The 15,907-nt window shown below is 40.0% G+C and overlaps 1 non-coding gene across 1 annotated transcript; it reads left to right on the top strand.

The window, feature by feature from the left end:
- The first annotated feature begins 9,820 nt into the window (after positions 1–9,820).
- Positions 9,821–9,893, top strand: TRNAA-UGC (transfer RNA alanine (anticodon UGC)). Its single transcript has one exon. It is a non-coding gene; the product is annotated as a tRNA-Ala (tRNA).
- The last annotated feature ends 6,014 nt before the right edge of the window (positions 9,894–15,907 follow it).

Below are 15,907 nucleotides of genomic sequence, written 5' to 3'. Positions count from 1 at the left end.
CAACCACTATGGAAAACAATATCGTGGTTCCTCAAAAGACTAAAAATAAGGGGGGGATGGCTTATAGTTCAAGTGGTAGAGTGCATCCTTAGCGTGCACAAGGTCCTGGGTTCAATCCTCAGGACTTCCTCCAAAAATAAATAAATAAATAAATAAATCTAATTACCTCCCTACCCCCTCCAAAAAAACACTAAAATTAGAACCACCAAATGATCCAGCGATCCCACTTCTGGGTAAATACCCAAAGGAAATGAAGTCAGGATCTTGAAGAGATGTTATCACCCCATGTTCATTACAACATTATTTATAATAGCCAAGATATGGAAACGACTCAAATATTCATTGACAGATAAGTGGATAAAGAAAATGTGACATATACACACAATGGAATATTATTCAGTCTTGAAAAAGGAAATCTTACCATTCACAACAATGTAGATAAACCTAGAGAATATTATGCTAAGTGAAATAAACCAGATTCAGACAGACAACTATTGCTCGGTTCTACCACCATGAGGCATCTAAATTAGTCAAACTCATAGAAGCAAATAATAGATTGGTGGTTGCCAAGGCCTGTGAGAGAGTAATGGGGAATTGTTGCTTAATAGGCTTAAATTTTCAGTCTTTTGAGATGAATAAGTTCCAGAGATGTGCTGCACAGTATAGTGCCTGTAGCTAACAGTATTGTGCGCTTTAAAACGTGTTAAGGGGATAGATCTCACATTAAGTGTAATGATCACACTAAAAAGCTACAAATGAACACAAGGAAAGTTTTGGAGTTAATAACTATGTTAGTATCTTTTTTTTTATGGTGATGGTGTTATAAATGTATGCCGATGTCCAAACTCATCAAAGTATATAGATTCATACCACTACACACTTACTAAATAACCAAAATCCAGAATATTGACAACACCAAATGTTGGCAATAATGTGGAGCAGCAGAAATTCATTCATTGTCATGGATACACAAAATGGTACATCCACTTTGGAGGACAACTTGGCAATTTTTTACAAAACTAAACATACTCTTATCATACAATGACCATGGCACTCCCTGGTCCTTATCCAAAGGAGTTGAAAACTTGTGTCTACATAAAAATCTGCTCACAGATATTAATAGCAGCTTAATTCATAATTGTCCAAAGCTGGACACAACCAAGATTTCCTTCAACAGGTGAATGGTGGAATATTATGCAGCACTGAAAAGAAATGAGCTTATCGAGTCATGAAAAGACATAGAGAAAGTGTAAATGCATTTACTTAATGAAAGATGCCCATCTGAAAAGGCTACATGTTGTATGATTTCAAGTACATGACATTCTGGAAAAGCCACACTATGGAGACAGTCAACAGGTCAGTAGTTGCCAGGGGTTAGGGGTGGAAGGAGAAAGATGAATAAGTAAAGTACAGAGGATTTTTAGGGGACTGAAAATACTCTGTATAATATTATACATTTGTCTAAACCCATAGAATATACAACATCAAGAGTGAACCCTAAGATAAATGATGGCCTTTGGGTGATAATGATGTGCCAATGTTGGTTCATCAATTGTAACAAGTGTGCCACTCTTTGGGGAGGGGGTTGTTGATAATGGGGGAAGTTATTCATGAGTGAGGGCAGGGCATATATAGGAAATCTGTATCTTCCTCTCAATTTTGCTGTGAACCTAAAAATGCCCTTAAAAAGTTTTTATAGAAAAGGATAGATTTTAAAGATATGAAATGTGCAATTTGGGGCTAAAAAAAGATTATGATTCAGCCTAAAATGTCAATGGTGCTAATGTCGGTCTAGAAGGTGGGAAATCTAACTACTGGAAGTGAGGGACTGAAACTCCCATTGACTACTTGATGCAACCCATTCAACTGCTGTCTTGAATTGTATGGGAACCTGCACTGAAAAGAAGGAGAGTCCCTGAAGACTGGGATGGCTATAACAAAACCTCTTGTATGGGTCAGGACCAAGCCTTGCCCTTGTCCCTCTCCCACAGGACAGCCTGGTGGAGCTAGCTTCCTGGCCCCTCTAAGTTCCTGATGGGAAATTGTACCCTGGTTGTGGTGATATGCAAGATGGTGCCTGGCAGGAGCAATCTCTCTTGCTGAGGCTCTGATGCTGTGATGGGATGAACTAGGCAGGAGGGAGAAGAGTGGGGAGGAAAAGGGCCATCAGAGAATGAAAGAATAATGGAACATTGATCAGCTCTATCACCTACGGGGAGTTACTGCGCTCAGCCCCAGTGCTGTCAGGCAGACCCATGATTGAACCTGCTCAATCACCTGGGTATCCACCCTGCTTAACTCCCATCAGCAGCTGTGCCAGAGGAAGAGGCACCTCAGATACTGTGAAGGGGACCACTGCCCTGGCCAGATATTCGGCAAGTTGGTTTTCTTTTCCCTCCACGATAGCTGGCTCCAAATTCCAGACTCAGCACAGAAAATTTCTTTTTCCTTAGGAGATAGGGCTGGTTGTCGGTGAGTGCGTGGGGAAGGCAAGATTCATTAGGAAGGTCCTGCTGTCTTCCTCACCATGAGGCCAAGGTTTGCAGGAGGTTTTACTGAAGGGGTATTTCTGCAGGGCAGGGGGATACTAAGCCTCACCAAGCTCCAGATGCCTCCAGAAAGGAGGAAGTGCTCAATTTGGTGATAAAAAGAACTTATCTGGCTTTTTTTTTCTTTTGAATTTACTATATTATTTTAGTTTCAGGTATACAACACAGTGATCCAATATTTTTATAAATTATGCTACTAAATATTGGCTATATTCTCTGTGCTGTACAATATATCCTTACTGCTTATTTATTTTATACATAGTAGTTTGTATCTCTTAATCCCCTACCCCATCTGGGCCCTTTGCAGTTCCTTTTCCCCACTGGTAACCATTAGTTTGTTTCCTATCTCTGTGAGTTAGTTTCTGTTTTATCATATTCATTCATTTGTTTTATTTTTTAGATTCCACATAGAAGTGATAACAGAATATTCATCTTTCTTTGTCCGACATATTTCGCTAAGTATAATGCCCTCTGGATCCATCCATGTATTCATAAATGGCAGAATTTAATTCTTTTTTTTATGACTGTTCCATTGTATATATATATATATATATATATATACCATTTCATTGTATTCTAATGTGTATATATATATATATACCATATTCCATTGTGTGTGTGTGTGTGTATATATATATATATATGTGTGTGTATATATATATATATATACACATATATACACACACACACACACATATATATACACACCATATCTCCTTTTATCCATTCTTCTGTTGATGAACACAGGTTTCTTCCATGTCTTGGCTGTTGTAAATAATGTTGCTAAGAACACTGGAATGCATGTATCGTTTTGAATTACACTGATGAAGGAAATTGAAGATAATACAAAGAAATCGAAAGCTACGGCCTGCCTGAAAGAATTAATATTGTTAAAATGTCCATACTACCCAAAGCAATCTACAGATTTAATGCAAACCCTATCAAAATACCCATGAGATTTTTCATGAAACTAGAACAAGTAATCTTAAAATTTATATAGAACCACAAAAGATCCTGAGTTGTCAAAGCAATCTTGAGAAAAAAGAACAAAATTGCAAGTATTATGCTCCCTGGATTCAGACTATACTACAAAACTACAGCAATCAAAACTACATGGTACTGATACCAAAACAGACACATAGATCAATGGAACTGCATAGAGAGCCCAGAAATAAACTCGCAAGCTTAGGTCAATTAATCTACAACAAAGGAGGCAAGAACATACAATAGAGAGTCTATTTAATAAGCAGTGCTGGTAAAATTAGACGGCTATATGTAAAAGAATGAAATTAGAACATGTTGTCACACTATATACCAAAATAAATTCAAAATGGGTTAAAAACCTACGTGTAAGTCCTGAAACCATAAAACTCCTCGAAGAGAATATAGGCATAACACTCTTTTACGTAAATTGTGGCAATATTTTTTAGATCTCTCTCCTAAGCCCAAAGAAACCAAAGTAAAGATAAACAAATGGGGCCTAATTAAACCTAAAATTTTTTGCACAGCAAAGGAAACTATCAACAAAATGGCAGACAAAGCCTACTGAATCGGAGAAAATATTTGCAAATGCTATGACCAATAAGGGGTTAAATATCCAAAATATACAAACAGTTCATGCAACTCGGTATCAAAAAAAACAGCCTAATTAAAAAATGGGCAGAAGACCCGAATAGACATTTTTCCAGAGAAGACATACAGATGGCCGACAGGAGCATGAAAAGATGTTCAGCATCACTAATCATCAGGGAAATGCAAATCTAAACCACAATGAGCTATCATCTCACACCTGTCAGAATGGTTATCATCAAAAAGTTACAAATAACAAATATTGGTGAGGATGTGGAGAAAAGGGAACCCACATGCACTGTTGGTTGGGATGTGAATTTGTGCAGCTACTATGGAAAACATCAATGGAGGTTCCTCCAAAAACTAAAAATAGAACTACCATATGATCTTGCAGTTCACTCCTGTGTATACAGATTAGAAGAAAGCAAAAACTACCCTTTTGTCATTTGGAATTCTCTTGGATGGTCATGAGTTCTCTGTTGCAGAAGCAAAAACACTTTTCCTTAAGCATAAGGAGTTGGATTCTCTTCTGTCCAAGATCACTGTGTCACAGCTCATGGTTCTGAGTCCTCCGCTGCCAAACATAGATGATAAAGCCTATCTTTGTGGTGCAGTTTTTAAAAGCACAAATGAAGATGAATATTAAAAACATGATGAAAAGCTCAGCCACACAGAAAGCTAGCTGCAAAACTCAGCAGAGGGAGAGAACTTTCCATACAAGATCTGATTTTTAATCATCGCTGGGGTCACAGTGCCTTACACTGTGCCACACACAGTATAGTAAAGAGAAAAGAAAACCCATGCAAATGAGTAAGTTACCATCCCCAGCTGCCTCCCTGGGAAGAGAATTATGTCATGGAGGACTCTTTGCTGAGTAAGTGATGGATACTGGAGTGGAGGAGCTAGAATAGAGCTAAACTGCTGTGTAAGAGAAAGAGAAAGAAATGGAGAATAAAGCAGTAGAGAAGACGGAGTGGGGGTGGGACCGGGGGAAACTTAGTGGATGGCAGTTGATGGCAGGAACGGGGAAGTGATGGTGGTTACATCTGCAGGTTGGGCTATCACGTCATCTGCTATGTGGTGATATAGACCCTCTTCTGCATCTCCCTGTGAAACTTTCACTAACACATGACTTGCTACTGCTCTGTGAAGGGCGCTTCATTTGGGAGCTTCAAAGTTGGCCTGAAGTTAGATCCGAGGGTGCCTGTGGGAGACCTGCCACATCCAGGCTGTCCTGCACGACAACACTCCTTTCTTTCCATGGCTGGCCTGAGATTTTATGTGTCCTGACGAAAGTCCACCGTCTGACACTGCTAAACATGAAGTTGTACTCTACAGTTGACCCAGATCTCCTTTACATTATTTACTCTCGGTTCCTTCCAAATTCATCAGCATATTATTATATTTTGGGAGCAGATGGAACAGAGTAAAGAGGAAGCTGGAGAGAGGATCCCAAATCTACATCATGTTTTCCTTTTAACCAAAACCTACTTGGTATTCAGCAGAAATTTTGAGTCTAGTGTTTGGCGTAAGTTAATTGTGCACATTAATAACTATAATTTTCCCCTATAGTCAAGATACTAAGAAACTGTTTCAGCTACATCACACAAAATAGTAACCAGGACGGACTTGATGATGAAGGATGAAGAGCCAGTAGTCTGTTGTTAACTTCAGATAAAGGTACCTAGCACTTCACAGTTTGGAAAACTTTTTCTTTTTTCTTTTTTTTTATATCTGTGACATTCTTTAATCTTCACAAAATCACTGTGTGGTCAGTAGTGTCCTCATTGTGTGGACACTGAAATGGAAGCCAGAGAGGTTAGGAAATGGTGTATGCCCAAGGATAAAATTCAGATTTTTAAGTTCACTTTTTTAAATGTAATATTTGGGGTTGGGTGAAATGGAATGCAGGATGGGAAGACAGTCAGCCCAACAAGCTCACAAGACCCTCTCGCTTCCCTTTCCTGCACCTTCTCATTTCAGGGGACATTTCTAGATGGTCCTTGCCTCTCTCTTTATAAATTCGCTTTTGGTGGGGTGGGGGAATTGTCAGCTGTCTAACAAAGTTCTAGCTTTCCTTTTCATTTCATTGAGTCGTTTCTGGGAAGTGACTGCCCAGAGAGGAGCCACACTTCCCAGGCTCGCTAATACCCAGGTCAAGCATATGATCAGCTCTCGCCTGGGGAATGGAAGCAGAAATACTAAATATCAGTGACAGGAAAGGGTATGCAAGAAGTGTGTGTGCCTTCTCCATGTTTTCTCTTCCCTTCCCTCTGAGGGGATGGCAGGTATTCTGAGACCCTCGAGGATGGTAGAGACACAAGCTGGAAGGAACCTGGGTGGAAGAAAGCTGTGTTAGACTGTGAGGTGGATGAGACATAAAGTTCCATTTTGTTAAGTCCCAGGAAGCAGGGACTTATTTGGGAGAGCAGCAAGCGCTGCCTTGTCTAAAAGATGAGCGTGCACCTTGCTGTGGAATGTGGGAATAACTGGTGCCTGTTATTTTGGGGTTCACACCAAAACTGAAACAGAATGAATACCATTTTGAAAAACAAACCCCAATTTCTGACATAGGAGAAGGTTCTAGAAGAAGTGAGAACTCTCTTTTGGGGAGATAAGGAAAAAATGCTATTCCAGAATCAGGAGGTACAGACATTTGAAAAAAAAAAAAGGCCAAAATAAAAACAGTATTTTCCTAAATAATTGCCTGGTGAATGGCTAAGCAAGTTGTCCTCCCCAACACACACACACACACACACACACACACATTTGGCAAGGGAGTTTATATCAAGATATTGAGTTATCTACTGATAATTGCAGCTGGTCCCTCTGCATAGGGTCCTCTTGTGCCCTCTTACAAGGGCTTGTAGGATGAGCTTGGTACAGCCTGCAGACCTGTCCACCCCCATCCCTTCAGGTAAATCCTACCAGTGGACAAGATCTACTCATCTACCCAGAGCTCACAATCAGCCTTCTCTTTCAGGAGAAAGGCCAGAAATAATTAGAAACCTATTGTTTTCTATTTATAAATAATTTTAGGCAATTAAGAATCATGGGTAAACAGCAGCACAGAAGAGAGACCAAGACGAACAGAGGTTCCAGCTCACATTTACAGAGCACTTTGTATCAGGCATTTTTCTAAAGATTTTGCAGATATTAATTTACATATTTCCCATCTTCACTCTTTGAGGTGTTTTTTTACACTCAGGAATTTAAGGCACAGAGGCCACGTGACTTGCCTCAGGACAAAAAACTAGTAAACACGCTCTACATACCCAGATTCTTAACCAAGAAATTTCCCTGTCTCCTATAATCAATGAAACATGTGGCCTTTGAGGGAATAAAGAAAACAGAGGGGAAGTAAGTAAATATAGATCTTAAGTGTTCTCACTCCACCGAAAAGAAAACAAACAAATAAAAAAGGAAATATGTGAGGTGATGGACTGTAAGTTAACTTGATTTTGGTCATTTTTCTATATATCTCTGTATCTACATATCTATATATCAAACCATCATATTGTACACCTTAAATATACACAGCATTTATTTGTCAACTCTACCTCAATAAAGTTGAAAAAATAAATTTCCTCAGAGATATTCAAGAACAAGTTGCTATATTAAAAATATATGTGTATAAATGAGAACAAATCATTGGGAACTAAAAATATGATGGCCAAAATAAAAATGTAATTAAAAGTCTAAAAAGCCAATGAATGTCCCAAAATAGATAACAAAAAGCAAAAAGAAAAGAAAAAGAAAGTTTAAGAAGCCTAGAGAATCAATACATCTCGAGGGTAACAGCCATCTGAAAAATGTTCCAGAACAAGAGAACAGTAGAGGTGGTTAGAGAAGATATAAAAAAACAAGCAGAAAATTGTTTCCTGGAACTGAAGGATACCTGGGGTTTTCAGATTTAAAGTGTCCACCGATTTCCTGGTAACATGAATACCAAATGACTTACACATAAACATCCCCATGAAATCTCAAAACTCCTTTAAGAGAAATTTATCCAAACTTCAGAAATGAACCCCAAAATTTCAGTCTAGCACATAAATCTTTCCCTGGTGCTACTAAGCATAAGAAGACAGAAACATAGAAACTGGTGGCCCCCAGAGTCCAACCTCATGGGTGACTCTGGCTTTTTAGTTGTGTTTTAACTGTGAGAGGCACCAGGATGAGACTGAAGAGGGAAAGAAGGATGAAGTCAGGATATTCGGCCTCCCTGCTGGATAATTGTGCGTTGGCTCTGGGTCTCTGCTGAGGCCATAGCTCCTGGCAGGAAGCCTTCTCATTCACCTATCCTTTCTTTGGGCCTGGAAATAGCTCCCTGCTCTTGCGGGCCCTGGGGTCCTCCACTAGCCCTTCGGTTTTCCTAAATCTTGCCCACATCTTGTAATAATCTCTTTATCCAACTTTCCTCAATTACAGTCTGGGTGGACAATCTGTTTCCAGTACAATAGATGAACTCTGGTAGAGAATACAGAATTTCAAACCTAGAAATTAATCGTCTTACAAGCTATCAAGAAGGCAAGCAAATATTGAATCATTACATTGTACGCTTGAAATGAATAATAATGTTACATATCAGTTGCACCTCAATTTAAAAAAAAAGATTTATGTATATTATGTATGGTTATAAAAGAAGCTAAGAAGATCATTAAATTGTAATTTGTAAGGAAATACAATACTATAGTATACTATAGTAGCAGTGAGATCAAACCTTCCCCATTAAAGAGAAGGAATGTAAAATATTTCTAGAATTTACATTTAGAGTAAATGACAGTTGGCACAGCTAAAAATGTATACAATAGCCCTTCAGGGTTCCTTTTTACAAAGTTGCAGTTGTGAATTGGTAAAGGATTCTTAACCACCAGAAATGACATGTAAAACCAACCAACCTTCATCTTTTAGATGTTTAGCTATTACACTTCTCGCATAAGCTTTCTTTGGCCCTAGATTAGTTATTTAACGTGGTTGAATTATCTCCTTAGAAATGCGTAATTATGTCTAAATGCATTACTAAAAATTGGTAAAAATAGTAACTTTTGAGTCTACTGCCTGAAGCATGGCCATGAGAGCTGATCAAAAAATTCTGTGGGCAGGTGATGTTTTAGTTTCATAAAAGTAAACTGAGATCCAGAAAGCTCTTACACCTCAACTCATTCCAGAGCACCCCTGCTGGGTATTGTGTACAGGATTCCAAAAGATGACAGCCAATGCAATGTCCTGGTAGCCTCCCGGCCCATCACCCATACACACCATTCAAAGAGCTTTTCCTCCAACTTCCAGGCTGTCTTCACACCAATGATGTCACCGCTGGGCAATTCTGTATTAGTTAAACATACACTGGAGCACTAACACCTCCAGACTTTGGATAGCATCTTTGAGCACATCTGATTTATTTTTCCTTCTTTGGATAATCAACCTCATTATAATAGTCAGATTTACTGTAATATATCTTATCTCCATAAAAATTTTTTAAAAATTCAATCACAAAATCAAGACTTCAGAAATGTACCCAACAATTGATGGAAATTTAGTATACAATAAAAGCAGCAACTCAAATTAGTGGGGAAAGGTGGAATTAGTAAAAAGTAGTATTGGGAAAATGATACATCGTATGGGAAAATATTAAATTGCTGGTTTTGCCTAGTCTACTATCTGGACTAAGAAGAAACTGGTTTAAATAACCGGTTTCAGGGGGAAAGTATAGCTCAGTGGTAAAGTGCATGCTTTGCATGCACGAGGTCCTGGGTTCAATCCCCAGTGCTTCCTTTAAAATAAATAAATAAATACCTAACCCTCCCCCCCAAAAAACTAATAATAACTGGTTTCAAAGAGAATACAAAGGAAGAGGCAAATAAGAGTTGCAGTTCTTAACATAAGAAAAGAAGTACACTATTTGCACATATATATATTCCCATTTTAAAAAGTAAATGGTAGCATTCTACCCACATTACCTTCTGTCATTTTAATCTCTTAAGTATATCCTAGAGATTTACTCCATGATGTTTATAAAGATATCTCTCATTTTTTCCTTTCCCATATGCATGGCTTTTTTCAGTGTAACACAGAGTTGGTAAGATAAATTTCTCTTTATAGACACATTCCAGCTAACAAATAAAAGAGGCCTGATGGGTTAGAATACCCTCCTCTATAACCTCCTATAAAGTAGGAGGTCTTGGCGTGATCATCAGTGGCTGCTAACATCGCACAAACGGAGACAATAAGATATCGTGGGCCTCCTGGCAGCACCACGTCTGAAGCAGTCTTGCCAAAAAACATCAAACCTGAACCTGTCCAAACATCTAGGTTTAATTACCAATATATAGAAAATACAGGGGACAAATTAGCACTTTAAAATGACACCATGGGGCTATAATCAAAAAAATCCAGATTGTTGGAAATCCTCCAGGACAAAAGATCCAGTTTCTTCAACAAAAATAGTATCAATTACAACAACCAAAATAAAATTGTAATAAAGAAAACACAGATGAAGGGAGAAGGCGAATTAAAAGAAATATAAAAGATATACCAGTCCATCCAATGCCTAGATCAGTTTTTTTTTATTTTTTTAACATTTTTTATTGATTTATAATCATTTTACAATGTTGTGTCAAATTCCAGTGTTCAGCACAGTTTTTCAGTCATTCATGGACATATACACACTCATTGTCACATTTTTTTCTCTGTGATTTATCATAACATTTTGTGTATATTTCCCTGTGCTATACAGTGTAATCTTGTTTATCTATTCTACAATTTTGAAATCCCAGTCTATCCCTTCCCACCCTCCCCCCCCCGGCAACCACAAGTTTGTATTCTCTGTCTGTGAGTCTATTTCTGTCCTGTATTTATGCTTTGTTTTTGTTTGTTTGTTTTTGTTTTTGTTTTTTAGATTCCACATATGAACGATCTCATATGGTATTTTTCTTTCTCTTTCTGGCTTACTTCACTTAGAATGACATTCTCTAGGAGCATCCATGTTGCTGCAAATGGCATTATGTTGTTGGTTTTTATGGCTGAGTAGTATTCCATTGTATAAATATAACACTTCTTCTTTATCCAGTCAACTGTTGATGGACATTTAGGCTGTTTCCATGTTTTGGCTACTGTAAAAAGTGCTGCTATGAACATTGTGGTGCAGGTGTCATCCTGAAGTAGATTTCCTTCTGGATACAAGCCCAAGAGTGGGATTCCTGGGTCAGGGTAAGTCTATTCCTAGTCTTTTGAGGGATCTCCACACTGTTTTCCACAGTGGCTGCACCAAACTGCATTCCCACCAGCAGTGTAGGAGGGTTCCCCTTTCTCCACAGCCTCTCCAGCATTTGTCATTTGTGGATTTTTGAATGACGGCCATTCTGACTGGTGTGAGGTGATACCTCAAACAAATGGGACCTAATGAAATTTACAAGCTTCTGCACAGCAAAGGAAACCAGAAGTAAAACAAGAAGAAAACCTATGGAATGGGAGAAAATTTTTGCAAGTGAAACCGACAAAGGCTTCATCTCCAGAATATATAAGCAGCTCATACGACTCAATAAGAAAAAAATAAACAACCCAATCCAAAAATGGGCAGAAGACCTAAACAAGCAATTCTCCAAGGAAGACATACAAATGATCAAAAAGCACATGAAAAAATGCTCAATATCACTAATTATCAGAAAAATGCAAATCAAAACTAGATCAGTTTTGAATCTGTATTCAATCTGTCCAAAAATTTTAAAAAGCATTCATATTACAGGTGAGAAAATGTGAACATTGACTTGTTGTTTGATGTTATTAAGGAATTGATACTAATATTTTGGGCATAAAAATGATATTGTAGTTATAATGATCAAAACAAGTTTTCTTAAAATCTATAGATACAGACTGAAATATTTATAGATAAAATGGTAGAAATCTAGAGTTGTTTCCAGATGATCTGAGGCACTGTATGGGAAGCAGATTGGAACAACCTTACTGAAATAAGATTGGCCATTTATGAGTAATTGTTGAAGCTGAGTGATTGGTACATGAGAGGTTCATTATACCTCTCATGTAATTTGGGGAGACTGTATACAGCATGAAAATGACACGGTACACTTCCCTCCTTACAGGACAAGGACACATTTGTATCTTTTCACCCTCATCTTATTAGAGGATGTTATAGGGCATAAAATCCTTAGTAGGCAAGAAATTCTTTCTCAAAAGCGGTGGCAGATGCATTATGCCCCATTTATTGTTTATCTTAAATAGCAAACACTTCGAGTTAATGTAAAAGAAGATATGATTGACAAAGACTCTGTAAGATAGGAAATTTCTGTATAGTCCTTGTATCTTCTCAGGTATTCAAAACTTTCAAATACAACCAGAGATTTACGACATTCTCCTCAGGGTTTGTTGTAAAGGGACTTTTCCTAAATAAGGAGTGCAGGCAGCAGGAAACAGCCCCCTTAATTGCAGAGAAAAAGAAGGACGTCGATCTTCCATAGTATTTAAAAAAAAAAAAACAAAATGAGACAACGCTCTGTACGCCCATGGGAATCATACAATCATCCCAACTTTTTCAAGTTCAGAGGGAAGTCAGGGTTTGGAAAGAGGAATGGGGAGAGTAGATCTTCCCGGATCTTCTGATGCTCATAGCACAGTGATCAAAGCATCTGAATCAACTATTGAGGCTTCTTTAAACAGAGGGACAAAGTGAGAATATCGCAAACTTGCCCCAAAGTCCCAGAGTTTCTGAGAGAAAGAACCGAGTGCTCCTTGAAGAGCAGACTGAGCTGGGTGCAAGGAGCAGAGAAAGTACCACCAGTCTGAAATTTCAGACAGTTGCACTGCCCTTTTTTTACCAAAGGCAAGTTCGAGTGCCCAACGCATCATGAGTCCAAATAAACTGAAACTGAAACAAACTGAGTTTGGAGCAAAGGAAGGTTTATTGCAGGGCTGAGCAAGCAGGATGGAGTGGCTCATGCCCAAGAAAATCCCAAACTCCACAAAGGGTTTCAGCAAAGCATATTTAAGGTCAGGTGAGGGAAGGGGTTGCAGGTATGTGATCAGCTTGTGCACAGTTCTCCGACTGGTTGATGTTGAGGGAACAGGGCGGTCAACACTATCAATCCCTAGGCACCAGAAGGTCTGGGAGCCGCAGGCTCTTGGTCATCAAAGTAGTCCATTTCTTCCCTTTGGTGGTGGGTTTAAGCATCTGAAAAACTCAGGAAATATGCATGAGATACTATTATCTGGGTGCCTCAGAGAGGAGCTGCAGCAGGGGATATGGGGGAGACGTCTGCCCCTGGAAGGCCCCACGTGGTCCTCCTCGGTTATAAGTTGTGGATACAGACTTGATGCTTCCCCTAAACCTCTGCACCCAGAGTCAACTGGCAACTGACTCACCGAAAGCTGTATCTATTCCCTTCTCTGGCACTAATTACAACCCTATGCAGTAGGGACTCTCCTTGCCATCTAACAGCCAAGGAGAAGGTATTATGTCCACACTTGATTTTTTCCCCTGGGTCTCTAGGGCCGTTATGACCATCTCTCCATTTTTTTCCATGCAGACCTCACTTACATCATTACATCAGAGGCAGAGGCAAACTTTGACAACTACTTTCTTGACCTCTGGCCCTGGAATCAGGGCTCCTGAAGCAACTCTCGCATCCCCAAACTTGGAGCAGCGTAGATTTTTATCATTCTCAGTCACTTTCTTTACTGATAATTGGACCCAATGGGGCACTGTCGATGCACGTTTCTCTCTTCAGTTATCCTCCAGTTCCATCCAAAGGGTCAATTTAGGGTATAACTAAATCAATTACTCTGAAAGGGCACCATGACAACAGTTACAGAAAGTGGCATTCATTCATGCTGTGGGAATTATTAGCTTGTCAACCTCACAACTCACGGAGACAAAGAGTTAAAAAAGCAAGGAATTTGGTTGTTCACTTATTCATTTCTTTTACTCTTTTATTTGTGTGTGTGTGTAAAACTTACGACCCAGAGCAATTCTATTCCTTGCCTTCATGAGGCTTATAGCTTAGTGGAAGACATAAACATGAATTTAATAACAACCTAATTAAAAATACTGCTACAGATGGAGGAAGGTGATGAGAATGTGAGGTACAACAGAGACCTCTTTTCTACCCTGGGGCCCAGGAAGATCTTTCTAAAGCTCATTCTATAGGATGAGCAGGAGATATGTCTTCTAAGCAGGACTTTACACAAACTGCTCTTTTCTGGGAATCAAAAAGAGGACAGTGTGGCCAGAGACCATTAGGTGACAAGGAGATGGACATACGACCTAAGAAGAGGCGGGCCAGGGCACGTAGAACCCTGTTGACAAGAGCGTGGTGATAGCACAAGAGAGGAATGTGGCATAGCAGAGGGGCACGGACGTTGACACCAGGGCATTTAAATTCTGGAACCACTGGCCAAACTGCATTCTCTCCTGTGGGTCCGCCATGGCTTTGCAGGGCCTGGGTGAGGACTTAGAGTGCACTGTATGCCCTGGACAGGTGTGGTCCCTGCACTGCAACAGAAAGTTATGGAACTAGAGAAAGAAGATGAAAATGAGGAAGGAATGGGACAAAGACTTTGAAGACCAGAGCCCCTGGGTTGTTTCTCAACCAAACTCTGGATGCCAAAATAAGTTTTTATACCACATGCCAACTGCACTGGAGAAAATCCACGAGCCACCCAGATCCCCACAACAGTCCCAGCTTCCTGAGCTCCGGCCACTTGCCAAGGCTCCGTTCCCATAGATCGAAAGCTCCAGCTACCACTGCCTAACATCCCAGTGGGCTCAGCCTCCCCTGGGGAGTGTACCAGGCTATGCGCAGCCCCCGCTGCGCTTGCCGTGGCAGGAGCTGGAGCAGTTCGAGTACCTAGTCTATCTCCACTGGATTCATGGAGGCTTTGGTTCCTTCAGTGTCTGCCTGGATACCAGGAGGTCAGTTATCACAACCTGAATAAGCAGAGGCATTGAAGGCCCACAAGGTGGACTGTGAGTAGTGAGAGACAGCAAATGGAAAGAAGCCAGAAATAAAGAGCTTGACCTTCCTCCCTTAAGACGGGCTGTTCTGACACTGTTTTTACACGTCCTCCGAGAGAGATCCCATGTGATTGAGCAACCAGCTGGAGCTCTTGAGAAGCTGTGGTCAACTTGGTAATATACCACGTTTTATTTGCTTTCTCTCCTTGCTGCTTCATTTCCCTCCCTCCCTCATGTCGCTTGCTGGGACTGCTTCTCCCCAGGAAGCATCAGCATGTCAGCTTTGCTTGGTGCTCTGTTTACTGGGTTCAGACAGACTACAGCTGCCTAGGAAGTGTGTTGAAAAAGTATCTGAGCGGAGCCCAGACCCGGTGGACAAGAGCGCTGTGATCAGTGGGCGAGGTCACTGGGAGAAAATGTGCCCAGTGCCTGTCCTCTCTGAACCGGATCCTTCTATGGTTGAGGACCTCTTAACATCCGCAGTCCCTGAGCGCACTTAGGAGCACAGAGGATGTGAAATCAGACTTGCCTCCAAACTAGAAAAACACAATAAGGAAGAAATATTTGGTGCCGGGAGGATCATAGCTAAGAGCAAATTAAGCAAGCCCTTTGTGGGAGTCAGCACACACTTAGAGCAGAGGCTGAAGACAAAACCATGGATTAAATGGCTTCATGGATAATAACAGTAATACTCAGTTACGGTGTGCCAGTAAGATCATCACATGTTCCATCTCCTTTAGTCATCATAACAGTACTATAAGGCATACGCTCTTTACAAAAAACACTTCATTTTACAGATGAGGAAACAGACCCAGAGAGGCTG

The sequence above is a fragment of the Vicugna pacos genome, chromosome 9, assembly GCF_048564905.1.
Source record: "Vicugna pacos chromosome 9, VicPac4, whole genome shotgun sequence".
NCBI lineage: Eukaryota > Metazoa > Chordata > Mammalia > Artiodactyla > Camelidae > Vicugna > Vicugna pacos.
This window is presented reverse-complemented; position numbering and strand designations above follow the sequence as displayed.